The sequence below is a fragment of the Nannospalax galili genome, unplaced genomic scaffold (genome assembly GCF_000622305.1).
Source record: "Nannospalax galili isolate Female #2095 unplaced genomic scaffold, S.galili_v1.0 scaffold39, whole genome shotgun sequence".
NCBI classification, from domain to species: domain Eukaryota; kingdom Metazoa; phylum Chordata; class Mammalia; order Rodentia; family Spalacidae; genus Nannospalax; species Nannospalax galili.
In genome coordinates, this window is record NW_008346683.1 from 1647370 (window position 1) to 1660077 (window position 12708).

The window sequence follows — 12708 nt, forward strand, 5'->3', positions numbered from 1 at the left end:
TTTATTATTTTTATTTTATGTGTATGAGTGTATTGCCTGCATGTATGTGAGTGCACCCATGTCGTGCAATGCCATGGAGGTCAGAAGAGGGTTTCGGATTCCCCTGGAACTGGAGTTAAGGATGGTTCATAGCTGCCATGTGGGTGCTGGGAATTGAACCTGGATCCTTTGCAAGAGTAGTCAGTGCTTTTAACAGCTGAGCCATCTCTCCAGCCCCTACTCACCTAAAATTTAAAAATGACAAATTTTAGGTATATATTTTCCTATGGTAAGCAATTTTATTAAACAAATAGCATTCTATATTTAGTATGTACTTAAGATAACTATTAACCATTCTCTGACAAGGAAAATGAGAGACTAGGGCATCCTTAGCTGTCTTGTTATCCAGCCAATATTTAAAGGAATGAAGACGTGCTTTTTTGTACATCTCTAAAATACCTTACATATCAGGCATGGCCATACGTGATTGGGATATAGCAAGGAACAAATCTAAGGACCCTGTACTCCTTAAGGGATGTTTTCTTTCTTAGAAGACCCTAATATCAGCTGAGATGTCTTTGGAGGTAAAACACTTGCTGCCTAAGCATGAGGACTTGAGTTCAGATCACCAGAACCCACGTGAAGCTGGATGTGCTAGTGTGAATCTGTAATCCCAGCACTCCTAGGTGGAAATGAGAAGCAGAGACAGGAGAATCCCAAAAGCTCTACAGGCCAGCTAGCCTGGCATATACCGTCAGGGTGAACCAGAGGCCCTACCTCAAACAAGGTGGAAAACATGAGTGACTAGGTCGTCTTCTGAACTCCACAGATGGGCTATGGCACATATGCATCTGCATTCACACATATGAATAAGCACAAAGAAATACACATCACACACACATGCACACACGTGTACACAGACACAGAGACACACACACGCACAACCTTAATTGCCACAACTAGTTGACCTTAGGTGCTGTGCAAGCACAAAATGAAGGCTGAGGCAGCGCTGGCAGCTGTGTGTCAGAGTACTGAGGAAATGGCCAGAGAAGCCTTCAGACCAGAGACTTGGAGGTTTGTTGGGTCAAAGAAATTAAGAAAATTTCTGGCCACCTTAGTGGCTTCATTATCTTAATAATGAAGTAAAGGCATCAATGACCTAGTTTAACAGTGAATACAGGCTTCATAAAATTAGTCCAGGGAAGTCATTAAGTAACAAGCAGCTGTAGTAGCAACGTCAGCAGTAACAACACAGTCTGGGGGTGGGCTTGATTTCTAGAGTTGCCGCATTAATTTTAGAAACATGAAAGGGAGTCTTTGCCTGTAATGAAAGGACATTGGATGCTAATTTGAGTCTATGGAGAAAAGCAAAGAACAGCGACACAGGTAATAAAGGACATTATAAATGTATTTGTGTACAACCTTAATCTCTTATTAAAAGACAATAACGTAAAGTATATTCTGCACATATGAAGATAGGATTTGTGTGACAGCAATAATACTTAAGAAGGTGGCGAAATGTGTCTCTATTGGAGCAAAGTCCATGTTTTGTTGGAATTAGCTTGGGATCCATCACTACAAACTAGATTCCTTCCTTTTAAGATGTAGCAAAAGAATACAGGGACAAAAGACATTACATATGTAAAGAGCAAATAGGAACTAGAAGATGTAATTATATTTGATAGCAATGAGCTAACAGAATATGCACATATCCACAGGCACATGTTGACAGAACGGATTCTCTTCCCTTGCATCCGAAATTGGTGGAATCTATTTACATAAATTTTAAATATATTGCCATAAAGTTTTCCATGATATCTTGCTATGTGTTTTTCTGACTCCTGGATCTCCACGAATATGCCTATGCCCCTTGAGTGGTCAGAAAAAGTGTTAAACATATACTAAGACACAGAGTTGGAAGTGAGAAGTTCATTTTTGAGTAACGCCTTTGAAAGAAAAACAAAGAAGCAAGAGGAGGCAGAGGAGGACTGATGTCTAAAGCAAAGACAACCTTCCAGAGAACTTTCCCATTGAGGAAACACGGGTGGGTTCCTGAGACGACTTTGCTCAGTTGAAGACTTGGGATTCTTCTGAGATGAGTATGATCTGGGCTCAAAATTGAGGTGACCCATGAAGGCATTAAATTTAAGCTTTGAGGTTACCATTTTTTTAAAAAATATTTTTTACTTGTATGAGTTTATTGCCTGCACGAGTGTAAGTGCACCCGTGTCATGCAGTGCTGTGGAGGTCAGAAGAAGGTGCTGGATCACCTGGAACTGGAGTTACGGACAGTTGTTAGCCACCATGGGGGTGCTAGGAACTGAACCTGGGTCCTCTGCAAGAGCAGCCTGTGCTTTTAACCACTGAGCTATCTCTCCAGCCCTGAGGCTACCATTCTTTTTAAAAATATATTATTTATTATTTTTATTTTATGTGTATGTGTATATTGCCTGCATGTAGGCAATGCCCACAGAGGAGAGGAGAGGAGATGCTGTCAGATCCCCTGGAACTGGAGTTACGGACAGTTGTTAGCTGCTGTGTGAGTGCTAGGTTTCGAACCTGGATCTTCTGCAAGAACAACCAGATTTCTTAACCACTGAGCCATCTCTTCAGCCCCAAGGCTACCATTCTTATAAGGATGTGGTTAGTCTTTTTTTTTTTATCTTTTTGGGGCAGGATGTCCCTGTAGCCCCAGCTGTCCTGAAACTCACTATGTAAACCAGGCTGGCCTTGAACTCAGAGATCCACCTGCCTCTAGCTCATGAGTGCTAGGATTAAAGGCGTGGGCCATCATGCCCAGCTCAAGCATCTAGTGCTCTTAACCACTGGGCCATCTCTCCAGCCACCCTCTCTATTACTTTTTGTTTGTTTTTGAGACAGGGTCTCCCTGTAGTCCCAGCTATCCTGGAACTCACTTTGTAGACCAGGCTGGCCTTGAATTCACAGAGATCAGCCTGCCTCTGCCTCCCGAGTGCTGGGATTAAAGGTGTGCGCCACCTCACCCGGCTGTGGTTACTCTTTTTATGGAGGCAGAGAAAGCAGTATATCTTGGTGTCTGCCACAGCCCATCCCTTGAAAGGCATGAATCTGCACACATGTTCAGGAGTGGCATCGCTAGACCTTTAGTGTGTTTTTCTCCTTTGAAGAGACTTAGATTTGGGAAATCAGTAGGATGGTCTACAAGTCCTCCACTGTGGTGCTGGCTTCCTCCCTCTGCTGCTGTCTACTCTAAATTCTCACTCTCAATGCTGTTCTGCCAAGACATGACCCAAACCTTCATTACTAATGGGTCTGAGGTGATCTCCTTCTCAGGGCGGGGCTACTGCAGTTATCTTTCCAGAGTCACAAATAGGTGTTATACAATTGTGATCCAAGAGGCACAAAATAGGTCATTTGAGCCCCAAACATGTTCCCCCCTCCCCCTATTTGTTAACGATATCCTCATCTCTACTTGCTAATCAACGTTAATTAGTCTTGGCAAAATGGTTTCTCTTGCTCACTGCCTTTTGGACATGAGCATTCCATAGTGTTGAGAAGGTCATGTAATATGTAGCTCAGTGAAACTGCATCCCTCTTGTGTATCAAAACCACAGCTATGAAGTGTCATGCATGGAAGGCAAAAGCATTCACTATTATTAGAAATGATGATAAATGGGACCACCCTGTGTGCATAGACTCAGTCGTTGACTTAAGAGGCATACTCTGTCCTGTAGGATGGAACCTCAAGTCTTATAAGACATTGCCTCAAAAGTGAAAGTACAGATGACTTAAAATAGCACTTCATTTAAGGCTACCTTACCATTCAGTAGATAGAGCTCTTACTGTAGCAAGCTGGTAGCTTTGGGATGATGTAGCATTTGATAAAACCAGTAAATCCTGTAACAGTAGGCCCACTCTTGCAGTCTGGCAATGCATAGATGCTATGTTCTGTGAGATTCCTTACTGGTTGGTAGGTGTGTCATAAGTTCCCAGATGGTAGTGTTAACTGAGGCCTTGTAGGCTGCAAAGGCAAATCTTTAAGTGGGCTATGTGTCTATTCTTGTGAGATGAAAGATTGATACAGTATGGATGGAACTCAGTTTAAGTCACATTACCAGCAAATGATCCATTGTTCTTATTTAGAAACAGTGTTCTACGAGCTCAGTATTTATCTCTTGATGATGGTTGGACTTTCAGCAACAATGGTGCCTAGATCAGTCTTGATAAGTGAATGCTCACGTGATTGGATCCAGATATAGTTCCAGTTTTGTGACTATGGTCACTTACTCAAATGCCCTTTGTTCCAATGAGAGGGGTAGGTTTTAGCAAAGACTGGCTGATATCAGCTGGTGATTCATTTTTTCTGATATATTGTTTAACCTGTGGGTCATGGTATTAATATGTGTCTAACCTCACGTGTCTAGCCACGTGCCTCTAACTCAGATTTCCTTGTCTCTTATCTTTCAACTATTTTCATTTTAGGCTCCTGATCAGCCAATAAGTCCATTAACTTCCACCTCCTGTTCTCAAGCCATTTAGCTCTCTTTCCACACAAGGGAATGACCTGGCACACAACTCAAAGCTGCATCCATTTCAAAGACTGGCCTTTCTATTGACTTTCAAGGCCATCTCCTGAGTAAGTCTGCAATGAATTTTCTATACTAGGGGCTTATACATAACATTAGCCTGTATGAGATCAAAGCTCAGCCTTTTTTTTATTCCCTCAATGGTAGCATGGGATTCCTTCATATGGCCATCCATGTAAGATTAGGAACAGGTCACGGATCAGCCAGAATGAGGGACATGGGGGTATGGAATACTTGATTATATAGTTTTCTTGTCCTTTCTGGTCTGTTGAAGCTTGGTCCTTGATACACCTTCCCACATCATGATGAATTACTAATGGACCCACCTGATTTTATGATCTGGTTAGGACAGCACAGGTTTCAGATGATTGGTCTCACTGTTTTTAGATTTGAAATATATTACTTCTAGAATGTGAATGAGTGTAGTAGAAATTGTGCCTCCTTCTTTGAAATAAGGGATTCAAGATGTAGAAACTTTTAAAAATTTTTAAAAAATATTCTATTCTGAAGAGGGTATCACTGTATCCCTCTGACCAATGGAGCCCCTAATAAATTTGCTGAAGTGTCAGATGCCTCTGTCTTCATTAGGTTTCTTTTTCGTGACTCTCAGTGTCACAGGGGTCTTATCAAGGCCTCTGGCATGTTGACCACCTCTCACTCATTCCACCTGAGTAGTATAATGTCTGACATAATAGCTTAACCTAATGTTCTGTGGGACTTCTGGATGGCCCAGATTCAGATTTTATTATGATAGAGGGTAGAAAAGTTAACACAGCCCTAAAGCAAGATGGGAGTAAATATGATTGCTGTTCTAGGTGAGAATGAACTGTTTTGCTGCTATTCCTCACTGGGTTAGAAAAGAACACATTTTCCAGGCCCATGGCCACAGAACACATATTGAGTATGCATTAATCTACTCCAGCAAAGGTAGCATGTCTTGCAACTGTAATTAGGCTTACTAGCACTTGCCTGAGGCTGCGGAAGTCCGCACTCATTCTCCAGGCTCCACCTGGTTCCTGCCAGACTGGCAAATTAAATAAAGTTATGACAAAGCTGATCACCTCTGCAGCTTCTAGGTCTTTGAAAATGCCACTGCCACTGGTCTCTGCCTTTCCCTCTGGGACTGGGCTCTCTTTTTCATTATGATCTTAGATGACGGGGGCAGTTTCAGAGGTTTAAGCTTCTCTCCCCACTGTAATATCACCTACTCTACAGGCCAACAACTCAATTCAGTGGTTTCTCCAACTGACAACTGACCACCCCAATTATACATTCAGGGAGTGACCACTGGTGACTGTCCTGACCCAGTGGAGCCACAGTGTTGGGATTTGGCCAGGATTCCATTTATTACCTGACATTTAGATAGCTCTTTTCTATTAGAGGAGGTGCAAGGACAGCTCAGCTCTACAGGCGTCAACAATACTTCAGATTATGTGTCCAATTGTCCTTGGAATGTATGGGCGTTCTCCTTTGTTGTGGTCTGTTTTGTTGCTACAACAGAATACTTGAGACTGGATAATTCATAAAGGACAGAGGTTTATTTAAAAACAGAGGGCTCCTGGTTTTAGAGGTTGGTAAGTCCAAAAGTATGGCCCCAGTATCTTCTCAGATCCTGGTGAAGGTCTCGTTGTGCTTCAGATTAGGAGGGAATTGTAGAAGGGCAGACAGACACATGGAAGAGAAAAACGGAAGCAGCCTTATCTTACAACACTGCCCTTGAAGCAACTAAGAGTGAGAACTCACTCCCATAATAAATGCATTCACTGTCTTAATGACTTAATTAAGGAGCCTCTCAGAGGCTCCACCTCCTAAAACTGCCACGATGCTGACCTAATTGCAACATGAGCTTTTGACAGACAAGTCATGTCAGGGTGCTGTCACTGGAGGAAATGCCATAGGTTACTCTGGGGAGGGCCTAGAGGAATGGTGACAGCACATATTGAATGTGGTCTTATGGGTCATGCCCTGGGATCCTGGTCACTTTGTCAGTGAATGGGTTCTAGATGTGGACACTGTAATTTTCTATTGGAGTCAATCACAGCCTTCTGTGAATCAATTCTTAATCTGCTTTGGTAATCCGTGCTATACACAAGCACCTTTTCTGACTGGTTATCTATGCTTCTCAACTTTCTTGTTCCATTTCTGATACTGGTCATGTGAATCTTCTCTGTTTTCCCTTCATCAGCATCTCTGAGGAATTCTTTCAATTTGATTCAGCTTTTCAATAATCAACCTTGGACTTGGTCTTAAAATCTTTATTGCGTGTTTATTCTTTAGTAAATTCCTGTCACTGCTTCTTTACAATTTCTTAGTTTTAAATGTGTTCTTTGGCTAGTCTTTGGGGGGAAGGATATATAGATCATTTGTTTTTAAGGCTTTTTTCTACCTATCCTAGCAGATACATTTAAGGTTATAAGTTTCTTTCTCAGTGTGGAAATTGTTTTCATTATCATTCAGTTCAAAATACTTTCTAATTTCCATTGTGATTTATTTCTCGACTGAAGGGTTATGGAAGCATACTGCTTAGTTTCCAACCATGTTGAAACTTTTCAGTTGTTTTATTAATACTAATGCTTATCTCATTTCCACTGTGACCAGAGCACCAATCCATTGCTGCTTGTTAAAACTTGATTTATAGTTCAGAATATTGTCAACTTTAGGACATAGTTTATTTTTCCTTATACCCTTAAAAATATGTAATTTGCTCTTATGAAAACACGTTTCATGATTTAAAAATATCAAGTACTTGTTACTTCCAAACTACAATACTGGTTGAATGGAGGGGAAAGTTCTGTGTAAAGTCTTACTGCCTGTCCACAAAGATCTACCATCAAATTCACAGCATATTTTGGAATCTGGGTTTATGAAGGTAATAAAACCATTTGTAATGTAATATTAATGTTGTATTTTATTTATTCCACTTGCCCCCCATATATATTACTATATTAATCATTTAGAACAAACCTACAACTTACTTCTCTCCACACCAAAAGACATTATCACGTTGTCTTTCTAATTCCATGACCTGCTCTGTGTCCTGGGAGTCTGAGGTGTGGATGCACCAACAGTTTTCCTTCCCTCGGGTTTTCAGATGGCATTTGGATAATGGAAAGTCCCAGAAGAAGATCAGAAAGAGGGAATGGACTGACTGTGTGTTATTTTTACTCTCCCTGTTTCGTCCCTGTAGGCTCAGTCCAGGCTTGATTCATTCCTCAGCTGCAAAGCAAGGGTCCTTTGTCCTTTCATGTTTCAGGAGCTATTTCTTTCCCTCTCCCCTGCAGGAGTACGCTCTCTTGACCTTTGTCATCCTTGACTGGAGGGGCCACCACTGTCCTCACATCAAATATTATCACAATCTGCGACATTGCTAACATAATGCTAGTTGCTATGGTTAACAAATATTCCACACACCTTAATAGACACGTGCATGCCAGAAGTAGAAGATACACCCTGTTAAACTTCATATGGCTACCATACTCATGGGATTTCTAGGGTCCGGTGACCCTGCAATTCTAAGCACTAGGTCACTGAAAGCAGACAGGATGCTGTCTCATATCATCCCCCACAAAGAAAGGTGCTCATGTAGTAACATTTCATGGGCCTTTTTGTATTTTTCAGGCAATAGACATCAGACTTGGACATGCTCCTCTGACCTGTTTATTGAGTAACTCACAATGATGATCATTTTGAATGAGGCTCTGAACTGAACAAGGCTTGTAACAAGGTGGCTCTCTGGTGCAGTGTATTAGAGCTTTGAGTTTCCCTAGCCCTATTGATATTGGCAACATCTGTAGCAAATGCTGAATATGGAACCTCTGACAAGCCACAAAGGAGCCTCCTACCTGGGGTTTATAATGGAGCCTTCTTCTGTGACAATTATTCTCTATTTTAAAAGCATCATTGAACCATGGCAGGGACTGAATATCCAGCCATGAGACACTAAGTGACCACGAGACCTAAGCTGTCCGTCATGACCCTGCTGTTTTTTTGATACACTGATGCATAAAATTGGCTCATGGGGCAGCATTGCACTACAGAGTGCACATGGAATGTATGGGACTGGGTCTGAAATGCTCTGGAAAAGATAAGTCAACTGCATCGGAGGTGGTACCGATGCCACTGAAGTGCTCTCTTATGCTTTGCTGCCTCTTCCTCAGCTTACAACTTTGGCTTCATAGGGATTTCTCTATGACCAGTTAACAGAGAAAGAAAAGTGGCCTTGTTTAGTGATGCATTGCAAAGTATGATAGTATAAAGTGGAAACGGAAGGCTCCTGCTTGTCAGCCTTACCCTGGTATATCTTTGTCTTGATTTTTATGTTTATTCATTTATTTATTTAGTGTGTCTGTTTATGAGTGCATGGCACATCTATGGAGTTGGTTATGTCCCACTACTTTGAGGGTTTCAAGGATTGAACTCAGGTTGGCAGGGCTGGCGGCAAGCACCTTTACTTACGGTGCCATCCCACTGGCCCCTCTTGTGTGCTTTGAAAGAGATCAATGAAGACAAATATTTCAGTGGGTAGACTCTTAAGCCTCTGGTTGCCCAACTCATGGGGAAGGGAAGATGGTCTGAGCCAAGCTCTGCAATGACTCATTAGCGATGGTTAAAAGGATGTCAAGCTTTCTGGGGGTAAGAAGGCTTGAAGATAGGGACACTGTGTTCTGTAAGTATGTAGTCTCAGAATAAGCAAAGAGAATGAAGACAATTATGTTCTATAGAAATCACTGCTTGAGAACAACCATTATAGATGAAGCTTCTATTAAGCAGGGTTCTAGTCTGGTTTCTGTTACTGTAATAAAACATTGATCAAACCCGTCTTTGGAAAGGAAAGGGTTTATTTCATCTTATACTTCCAAATGACAATTCATCATTAAGGGACATCAGGGCAAGAGTTCAAGGCAGGAACCTGAAGGCAAGAACAGAAGCAGAGCCCACTGCTGACTGACTCACTTCCAGGCTCACATTCAGTTATCTTTCTTATAGAGCCCAGATCCCCCTGCCAGGGTTGGCACTGTCCCCAGTGGGCTGGTCCTGCCTACACTAATTAGCAATTAAGAAAATTTTCCCAAACCACTTGGTTGACATTTCCCTTCTTTGGGACCAGCCCTTTTCACATTGCTGCAGGGCCCGTATCTACCCTGCAAAGCTAGTCATAACCCACCCACTTGGTCCCCATCATCTGACCCTGGGACTAGGCTCCTTTGTAGTGCCTGGTGTATTCCTGACTAGCCTAGCAGAACCCACCAACTTGGCTGCCATCTTCCTGCTTCAGGACTAGGCCCATTCATGCTGCTGGAGAGCTCTCAAGTAGCCTATCTGGAACCATCCCATCCTTCCAATGAAAAGATAAAAAGTGAGAACTTGAAGCACATACCAGCTAACTGTTCATACCTGATGAGAAAGCAACCAAGCTACAGCAACAATAGAAACAGAAGCAAACTTCAACTCACCAAGTATGGGATAGAATTTTATATCAGCTACACAACCAACCAAGAAGTCCATATACCTAAGTCACAATGAGAAAACATGAACAATACGATGAAGCAAGACAATATGTTCCCACAGACCCCACTAGTCCCACAGAGATGTTCTACAACGCGAACTACCACAGGAACCCCTACAGACCCCACTAGTCCCACAGAGATGTTCTACAATGCGAACTACCATAGGAACCCCAGGACACAGAACTTGAACAATCATAAACATGTTCGAAGAATTCAAGGATTTTAAAGAATACACAAATGACTCAAAAAACTCAAATTCCTGTGGTTTTACTTTTTTTCATATTTTTTTCTTGAGTGGTTCAATTATCCAACTTTATTCAGTTTTGACATTCTGTTTTCTATTTGATTCATTCTGCTGATGAGGCTTTCTCCTGTCATTTCAAATTGGCTTCCTGAATTTTTCAATTCCATCTTCATTTAAACTTGAGTTTTTTTTCAATATTTTTATCTCTTCATAGATTCATTGTTCAAATCATGAATTGTCTTTGTCATTTCATTCAGCCATATATTTGTGTTTTCTGGAGCTTCCGTCAGGAGTTTATTCCTAACCTCTTTGAGTTCTTTGGCAGAATAGAATTTCCTATCAGACACACAACCAACAAAAGACATCCATAAGCCCAAACAACAACTCAAAAACACTAATATGAAAAACCAAGAGGATATGTCCCCAACAAAACCCACCAGTTAGAAGTGTACTACAATGAGAATCACCCCAGGAGCCCCACAATGCAAAATTTAAAAGAAGAACCATAAACATGATCAAAGAATTTAAATAACACACAGACAAACTCAAAGAACTCAAAAAGGATAGGCATAAACTTCTGACAGAAATCCAAGAAATACAGACCAAAACCACTTTAAGATTTCATCCCACACAGACAGACTGACTAAGATCAAGAGGACAAAAGACGAAATGCTGGCAAGCATGTGGAGAAAGGGGAACTCTCATTCGCTGCTGGTGGGAGTGCAAACTCCTGCAACCACTGTGGAAAGCAGTGCAGAACTCTAAAAAATCTGAAAATGAATCTACCATATGGTCTGGTTATATCACTCGCTGACATGTAACCAAAGGACTCATCCTATTTTGGAGATACTTGGACATCCGTGTTGCTACTCTCTTCTAGCGATGAAATGGAAACAACTTAAATATCCTTAAACTGATGAATGGATAATGAAAATGTGGTACATTTAAAAAATTTAAAAACGATTTTTTTTTTTTAGTTTTTAGAAGAAACATTTCATGACAGCTTTAACATAACAATTTCCAGAACAAAGATACATCTCTTTCAAAAATGACTATAAAATTTTTAGGTTCACAGTTGAATTAATACAGTTATACAATATTGAACTCAATATAAACCCTGTAAGACATAAAATTGAATGAGTTTTTAACCTTTAAAAAAGATCTCCATTTCATTTTAAAATATACAGTTTCTTACAGAAAGACTCATTGTTTTTTGCTAACACTTAGATGTTAGCACATGCATCTGTAATCTGTATGTATCTGATTATTACTAGTCATAGTTGGTTGCACTAGACTCCTTGGCACCTGTATATGGATATAAAGTCATTTGGTAGATTTCAATGGTAATGTTTACTACCTCTACTAATTAACATGAAGTAAATTTTTATGCTTCTTCCTCAAATATCACTCATTTTTAAAACTTGTTGATTTTTTTGTGTGTATATCACACAGAACATCCCAAACCATCTTACTCATCTATACACCCACTTCCCAGACGACACCCTCCCATAGCCTCCTCCCCCACTAGAGGCCTTATACTCTGTCATCCCTGCTACTGTCTTCTGTGTTGTCGGCACCCGCAGCCATTTCCTAGTACTTGTCCATCTGGTGAATCTAGTCAGCCTATCTAGAGGTCTTTGTTTTAGGAAGGTCAGCTGTTCCTCATCTAGCAGCAATCAGTTGTCAATATTCCTTTAGATAAGATTGGGGTCTGCTGTTCATTTCCCCAGTTCTATGCTGGGTTACTATCTGGGAGTCTCTTGGGCCAACCTGGCCAACAACTCAAAAGAAGATATCTCCTGTCTGGCATTGTTTATTGTTATGTAGCCTTTAGCTATACATATGGACTCTTAAAAAATTATATTGGTCACTTTAATCTTTGGTTATATTTTCCTTTGGTGTTTAAGGCCATACAGTTGGCCCAAATAGACCAATTTGTTTTTACTCTTAAGGCCAGTTGAGGATCTGTTCCTCAGGGGTCACATGGGCTTGGGAGGAGCCCCTGGCTCCTTTCTTTTACCAGTTCCACCTATGTGAAGATAAGTCAAAGGTCCTGTTCCACCACGGTTGGCTTCGCGTGGAAGCATGGAGGAAGTGATTACTCTGTGTCGAACCTCCTTTTTGTAGACTGGACACTGGTTCAAGTCCATCTGGTGGGGTCTCCTCGGCCTCCTTGATCAAGAGGACAGGTGACCCACCACCATTATAGAACATTTTGAGAGATGCTTCCCCTGGAACTTAGGTGACATAGGAGGGCAAGGGGCAAAAACTGTCCTTTATATTGCTCGGACAAAATGAGTATAGGCCTCAAAGCCTCAAAGTATGTCTGTTAAATAGCAGGAAGGTTAGTTCCACCAGTCTGGTACTTTTTTTTTTGTCTTTTTGAGACAGGGTCTCCCTGTAGCCCCAGCTG